This window comes from Carettochelys insculpta, chromosome 1, assembly GCF_033958435.1.
Source record: "Carettochelys insculpta isolate YL-2023 chromosome 1, ASM3395843v1, whole genome shotgun sequence".
Classification (NCBI taxonomy): Eukaryota; Metazoa; Chordata; order Testudines; family Carettochelyidae; genus Carettochelys; species Carettochelys insculpta.
Genome location: NC_134137.1, coordinates 222142920 through 222158192, shown reverse-complemented (window position 1 = coordinate 222158192; position 15273 = coordinate 222142920). Strand labels below are relative to the sequence as shown.

The window sequence follows — 15273 nt, the reverse complement described above, 5'->3', positions numbered from 1 at the left end:
ACTGTGTGGCTTGAGGTACATCTTCGCAGCAGAATTGAAATCCAGATTTCAAGCATGCTGGGATTTGGTGGGCGGAGAAGCTCAATTTTTTTTCAAGCCTTTCTCTGCATGAAGTGTATTTGAAATATTTCAAAACTCTCTGATTTCCATGCAGTTTGTGGCGATGCACTTCTAGCCTATCATGTCAATAAAAATTTGAAGTAACTCAACTGAAGCTAATAGAATTCAGTTTTACTCTGGTGTAAGTGAGATCAGAATTTGGCCCGTTATATTTTCAGCATATTTTAATATATCTTCCTTACAATCCAGTGTATGGGAATTTGTGTTCTCCACTGTACTAAGCCTCGGTTTTTGGGAAGGGCAGCTCCCCAGCATAAAAATACACTAAAGATTTCAACACCACTGGGGTTCACAGCAAGTGTAAGTCAGCCACCATTTGTCTGAAACTGTGAAGCAGCTCTGGAAAGAGAAACTTGAGCAGTGGAATGACCAAAATGTTTTTGTGCTTTTCGTCCAATTTGGGAGATCCAAAGAGAACTGACGAGCACAAAACAGGTGCCTGCAACCGTGTAGTTTTTACAACTGATCCTGGGTATGAGGAAAACACATGGTACTTGGCCGACATTCTCCATGCCTCTGTGTGTGTGGGTGTGTGCATGTGCACACACCCAGTTATATGTTGGGTTTCTGACACATTTGCCTTTCCTTTATTTCGTTTTTGAAGTTTCTTTCCCTGTTTTCTGTTGTTTTGCTTTGGGGCTGGGTGCTCCATTGGGATTTATTGGGGGTGAGGGCTGTGGGAGAGGACAGGCCTACTTAACTTTTTTCACTCGAGCCTTCATTTTCCAGCTGAGGAGACACTTTGCCGGAGTGTATAATTTTAACTCTTCTTGCAAAGATTTTTTTTTTTTTTTTAAAGAGAGCTTGGCAGACTAACCTCTGGCATGGTAACGAGGAGGAAGATTCTAGGGCGGTTTTGTCTCGCTGAAGCGTAGCCTGGAGTCAGGTAGTGCTCTGCTGCCCTCTGAGGGAGACCAGCTAGAACTGGCAGCCACCAAGGTTTGACGAGAGTTTCCACATGCTGTCCTCTCAGACATGCCAGGCTTATATAATTCTTTTATATAACTGGAGACAATGTTCTTGATTAATGGCAAAGTGACTTTGCTCTCTGTTGCGGGATAGATGCTCCTTTCTTCTTGTGTGTGTCTTTCTTTTTTCTCTTTTTTCCCTCTCTGCTGCTTGGACCATAGAAAAGGTTTTATAAAATCTGTTTTAAAAACACAAAAAGATAGGCAGGTGGTGGGACTATTTCTCAATTATATGAGTTTGCTATCTTAATGAGCTTGAATCTTTGCAGGACACATTGGGTGGAGATTTTGATAGCAGAGAACATAGGAGGAATCTGGTTGTGTTGTTTATTCACATTTACCATGGCAGTAGACACTTCAGAGGGTGCTCCTGACATAGGAACCCTTCCAGCCGTTTCAGGAATTATAGGCCGATGGTCTGATTGTAGAATGGGTTGTTGTGATATGGGGAAACTGAATAAAACAATAGGTGACCTCGCAGCGCTTCTGTAACACAAGTTAAGGGCTCCCTAAATGAAAAATAATACATAAATATTGTAGAGAAAGCACTGTAAGAAAGTTCCTTTCCTCAACAGTTATTTGTGTTTGAAGTTTGCACCATTCTAGGCCAAGTAAAAACACTTGAAATTAGGTTTCATTAGATTGCACCTCAAACATGAGTGGCACATCCTGCCATCAGTCAGGTAGTATATGGAGTATTATGTTTACCCCCCAACCTCACATCTTTTTGCTGTCCTCCAGGAGCACTACACCTGCATGCATCCAGACATGCAGTAGGGCAACCTGTCTGCTGACCAAAAGTTAAGTTACAGCTTCTCCTAAACAATGATTTTGCAAACTAAGCAGTGCAATTAGATCTCCAGCTGTAACTTCTATAAAGAGGGATTGATCATTTTCTAGGATTTATATGGCAGGGATCTGGACTTTTTTATTTTCTGTATGCCCTTAGGAAAGTTACTTTTCTCTTCATGCTTCAGTTTTTCCACCTGTAAAATGAGAATAATAAGGCTTACCCCCTCCATGGGATTTTTGAGGCTTCATTCTCAATGTTTCCAAAGTCCTTTGAGGTTCTGGATGGAATGCACTAAAGAAGTACAAATATTAGTCTTAGGACATAAGGGCTTTCAAGGGCATTAGAGGAAGCTAGCGTGCAGTGTGGCTATTGCTGATCAAGTACAGCTCTAAATCTTATTGTATCATCTGTACAGATGACCTCTGCCTCTGTAAATCACCTCCTTTCACCATCTATCCCCCTTGCACCCATAATCTTCACAATATAACAGCTCAACTTTCACATGTCTTGAACTGGAAATATCAGTGTTCATTTGTTTTCCAGATCGATTAGTTATTTCTGTATAATTTTCAAATCAGAGAAATAATGTGTTGATCGATATTTATCATATGGAGATCTGTCTAAAGCACTTGGACAAGTTTTAACTTATATGTAGTCAGTAGGAGCAGAATGTCCCTTCTGACTTGACCTTAGTGTGGTCTCAGGGCCATTGAATCAGAGTGAAAACAAGGAGAAGCTTGTTTCCAATAAGGGGCATGGAGGAGAATCCCCCTGATACGTCCATTTAAGAAGAATGTGAAAAAACCAAGTTATCTCTAGCAGATTCTAAAAATGCCTTTTCCCAAATATGCAGTTAGTCCCTTCAAAAGTCTCTTTGTTTATTTTCAGGAAGAAACCCAAGACAGCTGAAAACCAGAAGGCATCTGAGGAGAATGAGATTACTCAGACGGGTGCATGCAGCGCCAAGCCAGGCTTTTCCTGCCTGAACCTTGAAGCTGTTCCACCTCTGAGCCCAGCCCTCATCCACTCATCACAGTCACCAACCAACCTGCCCGCGCACACAGGGTCATCTGATTGTGAGTATGCCAGTGCACTGATGGGTTGCTGGGAGCTGGTGAAACACTTTTTCTTGCTGTGGATCAGCTTTCCATAGTGTGGATGTTGTTTCCATAGTGTCATTGGCAAGACCTCTTCAGGCTTTCCCTCCTCCATTGTTTTGATCCCTTTATCATCAGAAAATGTTCTGTAGTAAGGTCATGCTTATTCAGTGAGCCTAGGAAAACTGTGAGAGTGGGACAAATCAGGTATGCAGGGCTGGTCTTAATTTCTGTGAAGTAGTATGTACATGGCTCCGTCACAGCTTCCTCTGTAAGACTGGGGTTCCACATCTCCATGTAGCTGTGTTTTTCCTTATCCTTTCTTGTCTCCTTGGGACAATCCCTGCCCACAATGGAGGAGTGCAAGTAGGGAATGCAGACCCTGGGATACAACAGAGCTTCAGGCAAAGAATTATGGTGATACCCTGTGAGGTGGTTTAAGGTTAGCTTGTTGGAAGGCTCAAGGCCCAGTGCAACCTGATAAGCCTGATGCCTTTACTGTTTATATATTTTCAATGTGTTCACTCAAAGATGAGTCAGCACAAGCTTCCTGCCCTTTTGAAATGTTCTTTTCCATTTCATCCAGTACATCTAATAAAAACACCCAAAAAATCCCCAAACCGAGAAAATGAGCAATTGGAACTGGATTTTGAAAAGGCAGAAGTACACATCAGCTCTTCCGTATATTGAAATTATGTAACTTTCCTTTCATTGGGTTATGTCATTCTTCACATTAGCCAGTTTTAGGGATATAATTTACCTCTCTGGAAGATTTTAAGGTATTGTAAAACTTACAAGGTGGAGAGAGGGAGTAAGAAGAGGAAGCCGGTGGTGAAGCACTGGAATGTGTTGTCTACAGAGGTGGTGGATTTTCCATCCCTAAAGGTTTTTAAGTAGTGGCTTGACAAAGTCCTGGCTGGGATTACTTAGTTGGGATTGATCCTGCTTTAGGCAGGGTCTGGACTAGATGACCTCCCTAGGTCCCTTCCAGCCCTAGGATTGTACGAAACCATCTTCCAAGAATTCAGAAGACAGCTAGAGTTTGCAGAAGTCAATAAAAAGAAAATATGAGTGTGGCTATAAAAAATAAGATGCCCTTTCCTTTTTTTTTTTTTTTTTTTTTTAAATGTAAACAACCTGCCTGAGTACCAATCTTGGACGCAACCAAGTTGTTGGGATCATTGCTATCTAACTCACTTCAGTGGCAAGTAATTCCTGACATCTTCTGACTTTATTCATTAATCAATAAACAGCAGGGGGCGGCTTTACTGAAGCCAGATGAATGACTTGAGAAGAGAGGAAGAGGCATGAGAAAGCAGAAAGGAAGTCCTGTACAATTTGGTGCAAAGGAAAATTCCCTTTAAATTTGAGACACCTGACTTCTGGATGAGAATGCGATTTGGCTTTGTTATGTAACATTTTCTGAAAGCAAAAGGCAAGTGAAAAGGATTGAAAATTTCTATGACAACAAGAAAAATCCTTGTTTTCAAACAAGAAATCTCCTCCGACGAAAAACAAATCATTAGTAAACAGGATTTGAAATGTCACACTGATATCTTTGACAATACAAATGGAAAGCCACAAAAGCCACCTTATTTCAGAGGCGAGAAAACACTGAATGGCCCATGTGGAATTAATTCCTTCTCTTGACCCTGGAAGTGCTCAAGCGGAAGGGTGAGGCATGCTGGCGGGGGGCAGCGTGAGGGAAGTTTTCTTTGCTGCTGCCCATGCTCAGGCCCACTGATGGGGAGACTGGGGACAAAAGGGGCAGTTGCCCAGGGTCCTGAGGTTCCAGCTGCTGCTGGTGTAGTAGCAGCTGAGTTCCAGGCTCTTTAAATCACTTCTGGAGTGCCATGTGGCACTAAGGGCTAGGGGGAGGACAGTCATGGTGGGCGCCAGGAGATTCTGAGCATTAGAAGAGGATTGACTTTGTGCACTCTGGGAGGTGCTGAGGGCTGCTCTAGACTGTACATTTTCTCAAAGCTGTGCAATAAAACCATGTTTGTGTTAAGTATGTGTGATAAAATATGAACTAATGATGGTGGGAGGGATTTTCTACTAGCATAAGCTCAGACCTCAATGGAATTAAGACACAATATTTCACCCAGTATTTTGTACCAGTAGTAGGCATCCTTCAGTCTGCACAGACTATGGATCGCGCCCTTTAAAGTTTCAATTTAAGACTTCATTTACAGCGTCTGTTGTGACTATAAAGACCCACACGAGAGTGACAGTCCTTGCTGCATCTCTTGCAGATGTAGTGGGTGTCTGGCAAGTCCTTATTGTGCTTTCTGTGTGCTCGCTTCTCCTTTGCTAGCTGTCTGATCTTCAACTTGCCCTTCTGAAGGCCCTTGTGTAACCCCTGCCTCCATCTGCCGCTGTCATCTGCTAGTTCTCCCAGTCGTCCAGCTCGATGTCTACCTCTCTGAGGTCTCTCTTGCAGACATCTTTGTAGCGCAATTGGGGGGTGTCCGGGAGGTCTTTTGCCAGAGGCTAGCTCACCATACAGGATGTCTTTTGGAATCCTTCCATCGTTCATCCTGTGGACGTGGCCAAGCCAGCGGAGCCGACGCTGCCTAAGGAGGGTGTGCATGGTTGGGATTCCAGCTTGCTCGAGGACGGCTGTGTTGGTAACTCTGTCCTTCCATGATATTCCAAGGATGCGTCTGAGGCAGCACAAGTGGAAGACGTTCAGCCTCTTTTCCTGGCGGGCATACAGGGTCCAAGTCTCGCTGCCATGAAGGAGGGTGCTGAGGATGCAGGCTCTGTAGACTTGCATTTTGGTGTGAGTGTACAGCTTGTTGTTATTCCACACTCTCTTGCTGAGTCTGGATAGAGTTGTGGCTGCTTTTCCGATCCTCCTATTTAGCTCAGTGTCCAACGACAGGGTGTCAGTGATGGTGGACCCGAGGTAAACGAACTCGTGGACAACCTCTAACATATAGTTGTCAATGCTGATTGATGGGAATTCAGCAACATCTTGACCAAGTACATTTGTCTTCTTTAGGCTGATGGTAAGCCCAAAGTCCTTGCACGCTTTGGAGAACCGATCCAGCAGTTTTTGAAGCTGGTCTTCTGTGTCTCTTCTGGTCTTCTTTTGTACCAAGTACACTGATAAAGTAGTCCCAGCCTACAGGGTTGTGAATCCCAAGTGTGCCTTATTAGAATAGAGCAATATTTCTGAGAAAAATAAACATCTCTCTTGGTGGGGCCAATCCTCATTTTAGTTCAGAAATTCCAGAGATCTCCGTGCTGGTAAGATCTGAGTTTTCTGTCTGACCCTTTCTCTGATTTGGTGTCTGTGCTGTGGTGCACAGTGTAGGTTTTCAGTCCCACAAAACCCATGAAATTTACAATCAGAAAAATTCGGTTCCATCCTCTTGTACCTATGCTTCCCTAGAGGTTCACTATATATTCATTGCTGACACCACCATGGGCCTGTGACATATTATCTGTCAAGGGCAGTGCAAAGGAATGAAAAGGAACTGCACTTTTATTTGTATTTGAGACATATGTAAAAAATTGCACCTCTGGGTATCTGTGTGGTCATGTAATAGAAGAACTTTGTGTAATGCATATATGCATGGGCCAGCGTATGAGTTAAGGATGTATAACTCTGCAGGGCCGGATGATTTTTGATACGACAAAGCCCTGGCGGGGATGATTTAGTTAGGATTGATCCTTCTTTGGGCAGGGGGCTGAGCTTGATGACCTCCTGAGGTCTCTTCTGGTCTTGGGATTCTATGTCCTGTTTATCCATCTCTCCTCCCGTTTGATGATGGGGATGAAAAATGTGGACGTTATTTAAATATAGAATGGGAAGAGATGGACCAGAATGGTGGTGTTTTTCTCCCCCACTGCTTCCAGCTCCACAGAACTCCCAGTTTCTACAGGTAACTAGGCCACATTCCCTTTAATGTTGATTGGGCTCACTAGGCTCAAACCCTATCGAGCACAAGTGGCAAAGACTGGGGATTGTTTGACTTAAGGTGTAGTAATGCTGTGCACAGCATTTTACATGTGTGAATCTATCTCGGGTTGGTAATGGCTGAAAGTTGTCTGTCTCTGGAACTTAGTATTTGTGTCATGGACAAGAGTCATTTTCAAAGGGATCTAATAGAAACTTCCAAAATTATGTTTTTTCATTTAGGGCAAACTCCCCATTGAAGTCATAGGAAGCTACTACATGGCTGGCTCTTAAGAAAGAGCCTCGGACAGGGAAACTCTTCACACTGGTGACAAGCTCACATATTTGGGAAATAGTCTAAAAGTATCTGTAAAACTATGATTACACAACAATTTATTATGATCTGAAGAAGTGGGTCTGTCCCACGAAAGCGCATCACCTTATAAATTATTTTGTTAATCTTTAAAGTGCTACTGGACTCCTTTTTTGTTTTGATAGTATATAGACTAGCACGGCTTTCTCTCTGTTACTGTGATTACACAAGAAACTTGGACAGGACTATGTCATACAAAGGCTGGGTCTACACTACAAAAATAATTTCAAAGTTGCTTACTTTGAAGTTGTACTTTGAAGTAAGCAACTGTGAAGCTGAGGGTCTACGCACACCCAAATTTGAAGTTCAACTTCAAAGTAGGGCACTACGCCATTCCCAGGAATGGAGTAAGGACTTCGAAGTTGGGCTCCCTACTTCGAAGTGAACTTTGAAGTAAGGGAAAATGTGTGTAGACTCTCTGCTGGCTACTTCAAAGTAGCACCTAACTTTGAAGTTAAGGGTAATAAACATATAGAACAAGTTAATGGAGAAGGTGGTTGAAGCACTGTAACAGTGTAATGTGTATCTGAATCTGTCACAGCAGGCTACATGAGTCCTCATTTGGTTTAAATATATTTGGAAAAGAGGTTTGAATTTCATGGATAATATTTTCAAAGCCATACTTGAATGTGAACTCAACAGAAAAAAATGTACAAGTGGAAAAAAAATAAAACATTTACAAGGATCTGTGGTGTCTGGGTCCTCTGTACAGGGGTAATTTCTCAAATATAGGCAGCAAATACCCCAAGGTAGCCAGCTGCCGCTCATCTTTAAAAAGAGATGAAGAAAGTATAGGCAGGCATTTGTATGCCAAGGGTGCTGTGGCAAGCCATTAGCAAAGCTTTGGGGAAAAAGAGGTGTATTCTGCAAAGCTCTGTATGGGCCCTTTTCTCTGAGGTGGTGAATGCTTCGTGTGTGGTGCCATCAGCTCCCATGGAAGTCACATTGACTCTGCCTGTGAGGGATTGGATTTTAAATGTTCCTGTTCTTGGATTTAGACCATATTGCTACTGACAGGAAATTCCTGAAACAAGGACTCTCAATCTAGAATGCATTGCTTCAAGCGCCCATCACCTTCCCTCATGGGAAAGACAAGCTTCAACATCACAGGCAAATGCAAATGGAGTAGTAATTCAGAAAAAGAGGTTGTTCTGAGGTAGTGGAGACCTAATGCATGCAGGGCTTTGCAGATCACAACCAGTACTTTGAATTTCCAGACTGCAAGTTTTGTAAATATCTCATTGTGCACATGCTGGTATGCATGCGCATTTAAGGAGTTTTTGCAGACACAGGCTATTAAGCTGTGTTGAAAATGTGGTCCTATATGTTCAGGAATAATTACAGGGAAAGCAATGAGGCTACTGTGGGATGGTGTAGTGATTCTACGCACTTAACTCACCACCAATTAGATCAAATGGTAACAATTGGTAGGGGCCAAATCCTAAGGCCATACTCCACTTTCTACTCATGCAAAACTGCACTTGGCTTTGAGTGTAGAGTGAATAAGGACTTCAGAATGTGCCCCCATATAAATATGTTAGGATTTAGAGTGTGTGGATAATACAGGAGCTGTTCAACCAACATTGACTGTATAGGCCTATGTTTTGGGTGTGCCAAAATACAGGAGCATTCAGGCAGAATAATTCAACAAATGCTCAAGGATACGATAAAAATAAAGCTTTATTCAGACTCTGAGATTATATATATAATACATTATAATTATTATGTATATAAAATAAGCAGATGTGTTGAAATTCATAAGAGTTCCACAGGAACAGTACAGCTGAATCTCTCTGTCCCTGTTGATAGTTAAAAGCATTATTCTTAGACATTGGAAGGGCAAGCATGGCTAATCTGTAAAGGAATTTTTTCCAGATAATGGAAAGCCAAAGCCTTAGCAAAGAGGCTAAGAGAGAGAGGTTGTGGGATTATTGAAAAAAATGGGTAGTATGGAGTTTCTGATTTAAGAAGACACAGAAGAGAGGGCTAGCCTAAAGGTAAAGTGTGATGGTGAGTGTACGTCCAAGCAGGAAAGTAAAGCAAAGGTAAAGAAGAAAGGAGGAAGAGCAGTTGTAGATGGTGAGGATGTAGGGATGTGGATGTCATTTATTTTTAACTGGGAGCCAAGAGGATTCTTGAAGATAGAAAGGAATGTACTTTTCAATTTCTGGAGATGTACCTGAACTACAATCCTGTGTTCATATGCTCCCACGTTTTGTGCCTTTCCAGACCCAAGTCTAGGGTTTACATCATTGCAGTCCAGGACAGAAACATCAAACCAGATTCTTTTTGCAGTTTTCTCCTAGTGAAATTTAACTCTCATTTTGATGGCTGTTTGCCTTTTAAACTCCATGGGGCCTTTAAGGGAAAGAGAGGGGGGAGACACACATATATTGTAAGACTCCCAAACTCCACTCAGCCTTGAGGTGGTGTGGAAGGGAACTAGGATTTTTATCCTGAGCAATCAGTAAGGGCCTGTACAGACTTCTTGTGACTCTGTGGGGTTGCTTTGCCTCATGCTAGTGCTGTGGTTCTGTGAAGATTCAAGTTAATGAAATTTTGTCATTTCCAATTTTCATTTTAATTTTCATATGTTTAATATGTTTCATATTTTCATATCGCCCTTGTGAGATTCTGCAGTTGGAACATGATAACATATATATCTTCTGGGACTGCTGTCTCCTGGGCTTCACTGCACAGCCCTCCTATGCACTGCACTGCGACCTTAAAACCCAGGACAGTACAGGGAGGATGGTGGAACCTATTGTTAGGATGGACCTCAGCAGGGCCCCAATCCTGTTCCCGTTGGACTCCAGGGGGGAATACCTGTTGACTTCCTTGGGTGCAGGGGGTCAGGCAGCATGGTCACATCAACAATTATTGCTGCTGTTATTTTTGTTAAACCGCAGGGGATGTGGAATGTTATTTCAGTTATGTAGATAGGTAAATTTTCACAAGCACATAAGTGACATAGGCTCCTAAATTCCATTGGTGTTTAAGTCATTTAGGTGCATTTGAAAACTTTATGTGATGACTTTGAGACCTTAATTGCTAATTCCTTTTTTTGAATGTCCTTAATATTAAGGTGATGTGATGTTGTCGAGTCTCATGATATTTGGTGCTTTTCTTAAAGCCCCAGCTACTGGAGTGATTACATGAAATTCTAAGCTTTCCTTTTTGGAAAGAAAGTTTACAAATGTGTGTAGTCCTCAAGGTTGCAGAGAAAAGCTTAAACATATCCCCAGTGTATCCTCAAGGTCCAAAAATCAGAAGGCACAGGAAAGGGCCACCATGTGTGTGTGTGTGTGTGTGTGTTACACACATGGTTTTTGGACACTTGAGGTTGGTAGTAAGGTGAAGTTTCTGTTTGTGACGTGACAAAGCAGCAGAAATGTAGCACTTTAAAGACTAACAAAATTATTTATTCTGTGATGAGCTTTCATGGGACGGACCCACTTCTTCACATCCTCTAGACATGTTTATAAGTCAGTGCTCCTCAACCGGTGTGCCGTGATGCGGCGCTTAGTGTGCCTCAGAGAGATGTACCAGGAGTGCTGTCCATTGCTCTGCGCACATGCCCCACTGCTTGGTGGGAGAAGTGCATGGTGGCAGCAGCGGCGGCAGCGCTGGTGAGTCACCAGCATTGAATTAGAGTGTGGGGGCATGGGAGCCTGAGGATTCCTGCCTCTGGGGGAAGTGTGGGGGACTGGGTTATAGTAGAGGAGTTGAGGGTGCCTGGTTCTGGGACGGGAGGTTGGATTGCACAGTGTAAGGGGGCTGGGGGTGCCTGGCTCTGAGGGAGGGGGAGGGGATTGGTTTATATATAATTGGGTGTGCTGTAAGATTATTACTGGTGCTGAATTATGCCATGAGGTGATAAAGGTTGCTGAGCACTGTTATAAATATCCACTAACATTCCTGAATGTTTTTCCTGTCTCCAGAGTAAAATTTGTTGGTCTCTCTAATTCTCAGGGTCACCTATCAGTACCACCTCAGAGGTGTGTGTCACTCTGTAATCCCTCAATTACATACTTGCATTAGTAGCTCAGCAATTTCATTCATAGTTCCTTAATGAATGCCATCCATTACAGTTCAGTTTCATAAGATATTCTATTACCTCTTCCTTCTTTTGTTTATTTTATAATGTTAGTTTTCATTGTTCTATCATGCTGTGTGCTGAAAACCAATGCTAAAAATGACATAGATGGTGAAATTTCTGTATCCTTTTTGATTACTCCCTAAGTAACTTACTTGTCTATTTAATCTGTCTGTTAGTGATAGCAGAGGTATTTCTTAAGCACCAGTCATCGCCTTATGGGTGTCTTCTTTCTGATGTGTTTAAAGAATTTGTTATTACAGTATTTTCTTTATAACTTCAGCTATTTTTCTTTAAATTTCCTCTTCACTTTTTTGATCTGTTACGTCTTGCCTGGTACAGTTTATGCTCTATTCTATCAGAATCACTTAGGCATGATTTCCATTTTTGGAAGAAAACTTTTTCAGCTTTAATAAAATCTTGTTGTTGAACCAGCCTAGTGTTATTCCACTTCCTCTTTTACTTTTTGCTGTTATCCTGGAACATATATATTAATCATAGTAAAGGATTTTTAAGGCCATCTCCTGATTGCTTTTATGGATTTTATTTTCTCATATTTTCTTGTCAGCTCTTTCAAACTAACAACTTCAGGTTTTTTTTTAATAATTCTATGAGTTTCATGTCAGAGGCTACCCTGTGAGATGATCATTCAGTAAGGGTGTCAAAATTCATAATATCCTGGTCACTGTGATTTGATGGCTTAACTACATGTATTGCCTGAGCCAGCTCCTGTGTCCTACGCATAGCTGAAGACTTTTGCTTAAGGGTTATTCTTTTTAAGTATGTGCCAGAATCAGCTGTCTCACACAACAGTCATATGTTAGCAATTTCCACATTTTTGAAAAACAAGTCTCCCACCAAGAAAATACAAATTAATCGTTCCCCTTTCAGCCCTTCCTTGTGCTGTTAAAGGCCTGCTCATCTTATCATATACATCTTCCATGCCCATCCTGGCTAACCATTTGCATTCCGTTACAATGTGCATCCCACATTTTAGGAAACATTAATTTAAGAGCTCGAGGAATTATTTCTTCAGATCATGTTCTGTTACCCAAATAGTTTGGCTAACCAAATTTAACAGTTATTGGTAGGTTAGATTTTGTAGTGGTATTTTACCCTGAAACGTCTTCTAAGAGCCTAGTAAGCAGTGGGAGTGTCGGTAAGGTGCTAGGAAATATTGACTTCCCGTCAGCTGGCAAATTCTCTCATTTAGCACCGGTCAGGTCCTGAGGGTGTCAGACACGAGAGGTTCAGTCTGTAGGCAACATAAATTGGGAGTTTGAATCCTCAGCCCTCGCTTGCTCTTAAGTTGCCTATATGTAACACTGAGCATATGAGTGCACCTTTTTGTTGACTAACAATTAGAAGTAAAGGGCCAATATAACTACATTATTATTAGACGGGGGAGGGGTCCTCCAATGGTCCCTGATCCAATTCACCATCTATTGTTCTGTAGGAAAGTAAGTTACCGAAGTAATTGAAATCACCGTGATTATATTGTCTTATTTTGGCCTAAAAGAGGCCGAATTTTGCAGAAGTTTGAAATACAGTGCCCAGAATTTTTTAATTTTTGATGCATAAATTCTGTAGAATTCTATTAGGAATAACACTATGAGGTGATTGAACACAACTGTCTGTTTGTAGAAGCATTTTGCATTTAGGTTCCGTAGCAATTCATGTATTCCTATTTATATTGGCATGGTGCATTCAGGGCTGTCTCAGTATTTATGTTTGCTGTGAATGTTTTCTTTGTTTCATGGAGTCATTTATAAGGACAAAATAGCATTAGATCTAGTCTTATATTTCCACCATGCAGGAGCTGAAATACTGTGAGAAGTCTAGATCTCTGGTTAATTCATCACTGTAAAAGGTTCTTTGAGGTATGTGCAAAGCCCAGGAAACATGTAAAAACAAATTTTAGACACTCACACATCTCTAGTTTGTGCCTTGTAGTTTGCTGTGTTAAACACTGAAACAATCTCTGCATAAGTAGGAAACATTGCACATGCTCTACTAGTACGTGGCATGTGGGGGTGATGCTTCTCAGCAAATGCCCCCAGTAGAGAAGTAGTGTAAGTTAAAAGTAGTCTCCCAACAGCTATTCTTGAGGTCTAACCACTGACAATTTAAGTATGGTAATATTGTACAGCGATTAAAAATCTTGAAAAGTTTTTCGTACCTAGATGAGAAGGGTGGTAACGTAACATGTAATTTATTGATGTTACACAGACAAAGAAACGAAGCAGAATTTTTTTGGTGCAGAGGTGTGCGCTAGAGCAGGAATGGGCAAACTTTTTAGGTCAGGCCCCACTTTTCATCCCTGCAAGTAGCAGGACCCTCGACCTGTCTACTATAATCCAAACGGATGGAAATTTCAGTTAGGTACATAATTAAAAAAAAAAAAAAAAACCCACCTTTTGGCACGTGTAAGAAAATGTCTGTAAAATGTAAAAACTTTATTAATTGGTTTATAAATGTGAAAACACATCCATAATAACAGTAACATATTTTAACATTTTAATGAGATGCATGAGCCTGAAACCCAGCAGACAATTGTGCTGTGCCCCCCTTATGAAATGTCATGCCCATGAGAAGTCCTGACCCTCACTTTGTGCACCCCTCTGCTAGAGGAAATAAAGACAAAAAGGGAGACTTCTCCACACAAATTCATTGATGCCTTATGCAACCACATTGTATTTAATAGGCATACCTTATGCTTTGATTGATTACATTCAGCCATTCTGGAAAAGATAGATGAGAGAAAACCCCTGCTTACGGGGGTGATTTTGACTCAGAAGAGCCTGAGCTTTAACTGTGGACAGAATTTGGCCCACAGGTGTTAACTGTTAGCTACTATATTAGTATCCTGTGTTAGTGTCAATGTCTATGTCATGCAGTTTTTTCTATTTTCTATGTTTAAAATATTAAAAACTGCACCATCGGTTTAGTACCACAGACCCAGTCTAATAACTTCAAATAACCCTACTGGCAGCTGAGGGCTGCATCTGTTTTTATTACTTAAAGTTCCCAACGCAGGAAAACTGAAGGAGATGATATTGGAGATAAACCTTTGCTTATGCTTGCATGGGTGTAGCTGAGGACAGAAAATGTTTTAGTAGGCTGCAATATCCAGAAACAAAATTATGGCTTATGGTGAGTATGTGTCACTTTTATTTTGATTGTATGTGTAAGATCACAAGCAGCTGCTGAACATCCGTGCAGGGATGGAAGGATGCTCAGAGCTCATTCCCTCTTTGGGACTTATTGCAATAGCTGTCTGTGCACTCCGGCTCTCTTTTGCCTCTTCTTGGGGGAGACAGCTCCATCCTATCCCTGAAAATTCAACATAAAAAAGCCACAGTCCAGCCCTAGAGATCTTTTTCTCCATATATCTCTCTCATGCTATTTCTAGGGTTTGGAAATATACTGCAGCAGTCAGTCTTACAAGGTAAAACTTGCCCTTTAGCTAACAGATCAAGATGACAAATCAAAAGAGTAGCCAAACAAAACCAAAATCGTTCTTCTTTTAGTGATGCTCCATGGGTGCTCCGCTGCAGGTGTGGCAATGCCTTTGTATCTGGATTGAGAGATATTCAGTAGCGGTGCCTTCACACATATGCACCTCCCCTCCCTTGTGCTGTGCATTGGACACATATATAGTGCCGTGTAATCTGATTGCCCTCAGTTTTTCTTCTCTCCCAGCTTCGATCAGATGGTAGCTGCTGTCCAGACAGAAACTCCTGTCCCACTTCTGACTCAGGTTTTCGTAGCAGCTTCCCAACTTCAGGTTTTTCTCATCAGACTCTGTCTACAAATAGACCAAGTTCCACACTCTACTCTCCTATAAAATCTACCTGTTCTTAACAGACTGCTACAAATATTCCCTATCGAGGGATTCTGGGTTGAATAGAACCCTTCT

The 15273-nt window shown here is 41.7% G+C and overlaps 1 protein-coding gene across 14 annotated transcripts in view; it reads left to right on the top strand.

Moving 5' to 3' along the window:
- Positions 1-15273, top strand: part of ZBTB20 (zinc finger and BTB domain containing 20) — a 750151-nt gene that overhangs the window by 677147 nt on the left and 57731 nt on the right. For all 14 annotated transcript variants that reach the window (XM_075000257.1, XM_075000328.1, XM_075000320.1 and 11 more), the window contains one exon: positions 2770-2957. The gene's annotated coding sequence lies outside the window, so the exon portion shown is untranslated. The remainder of the gene's footprint in view (positions 1-2769; positions 2958-15273) is intronic.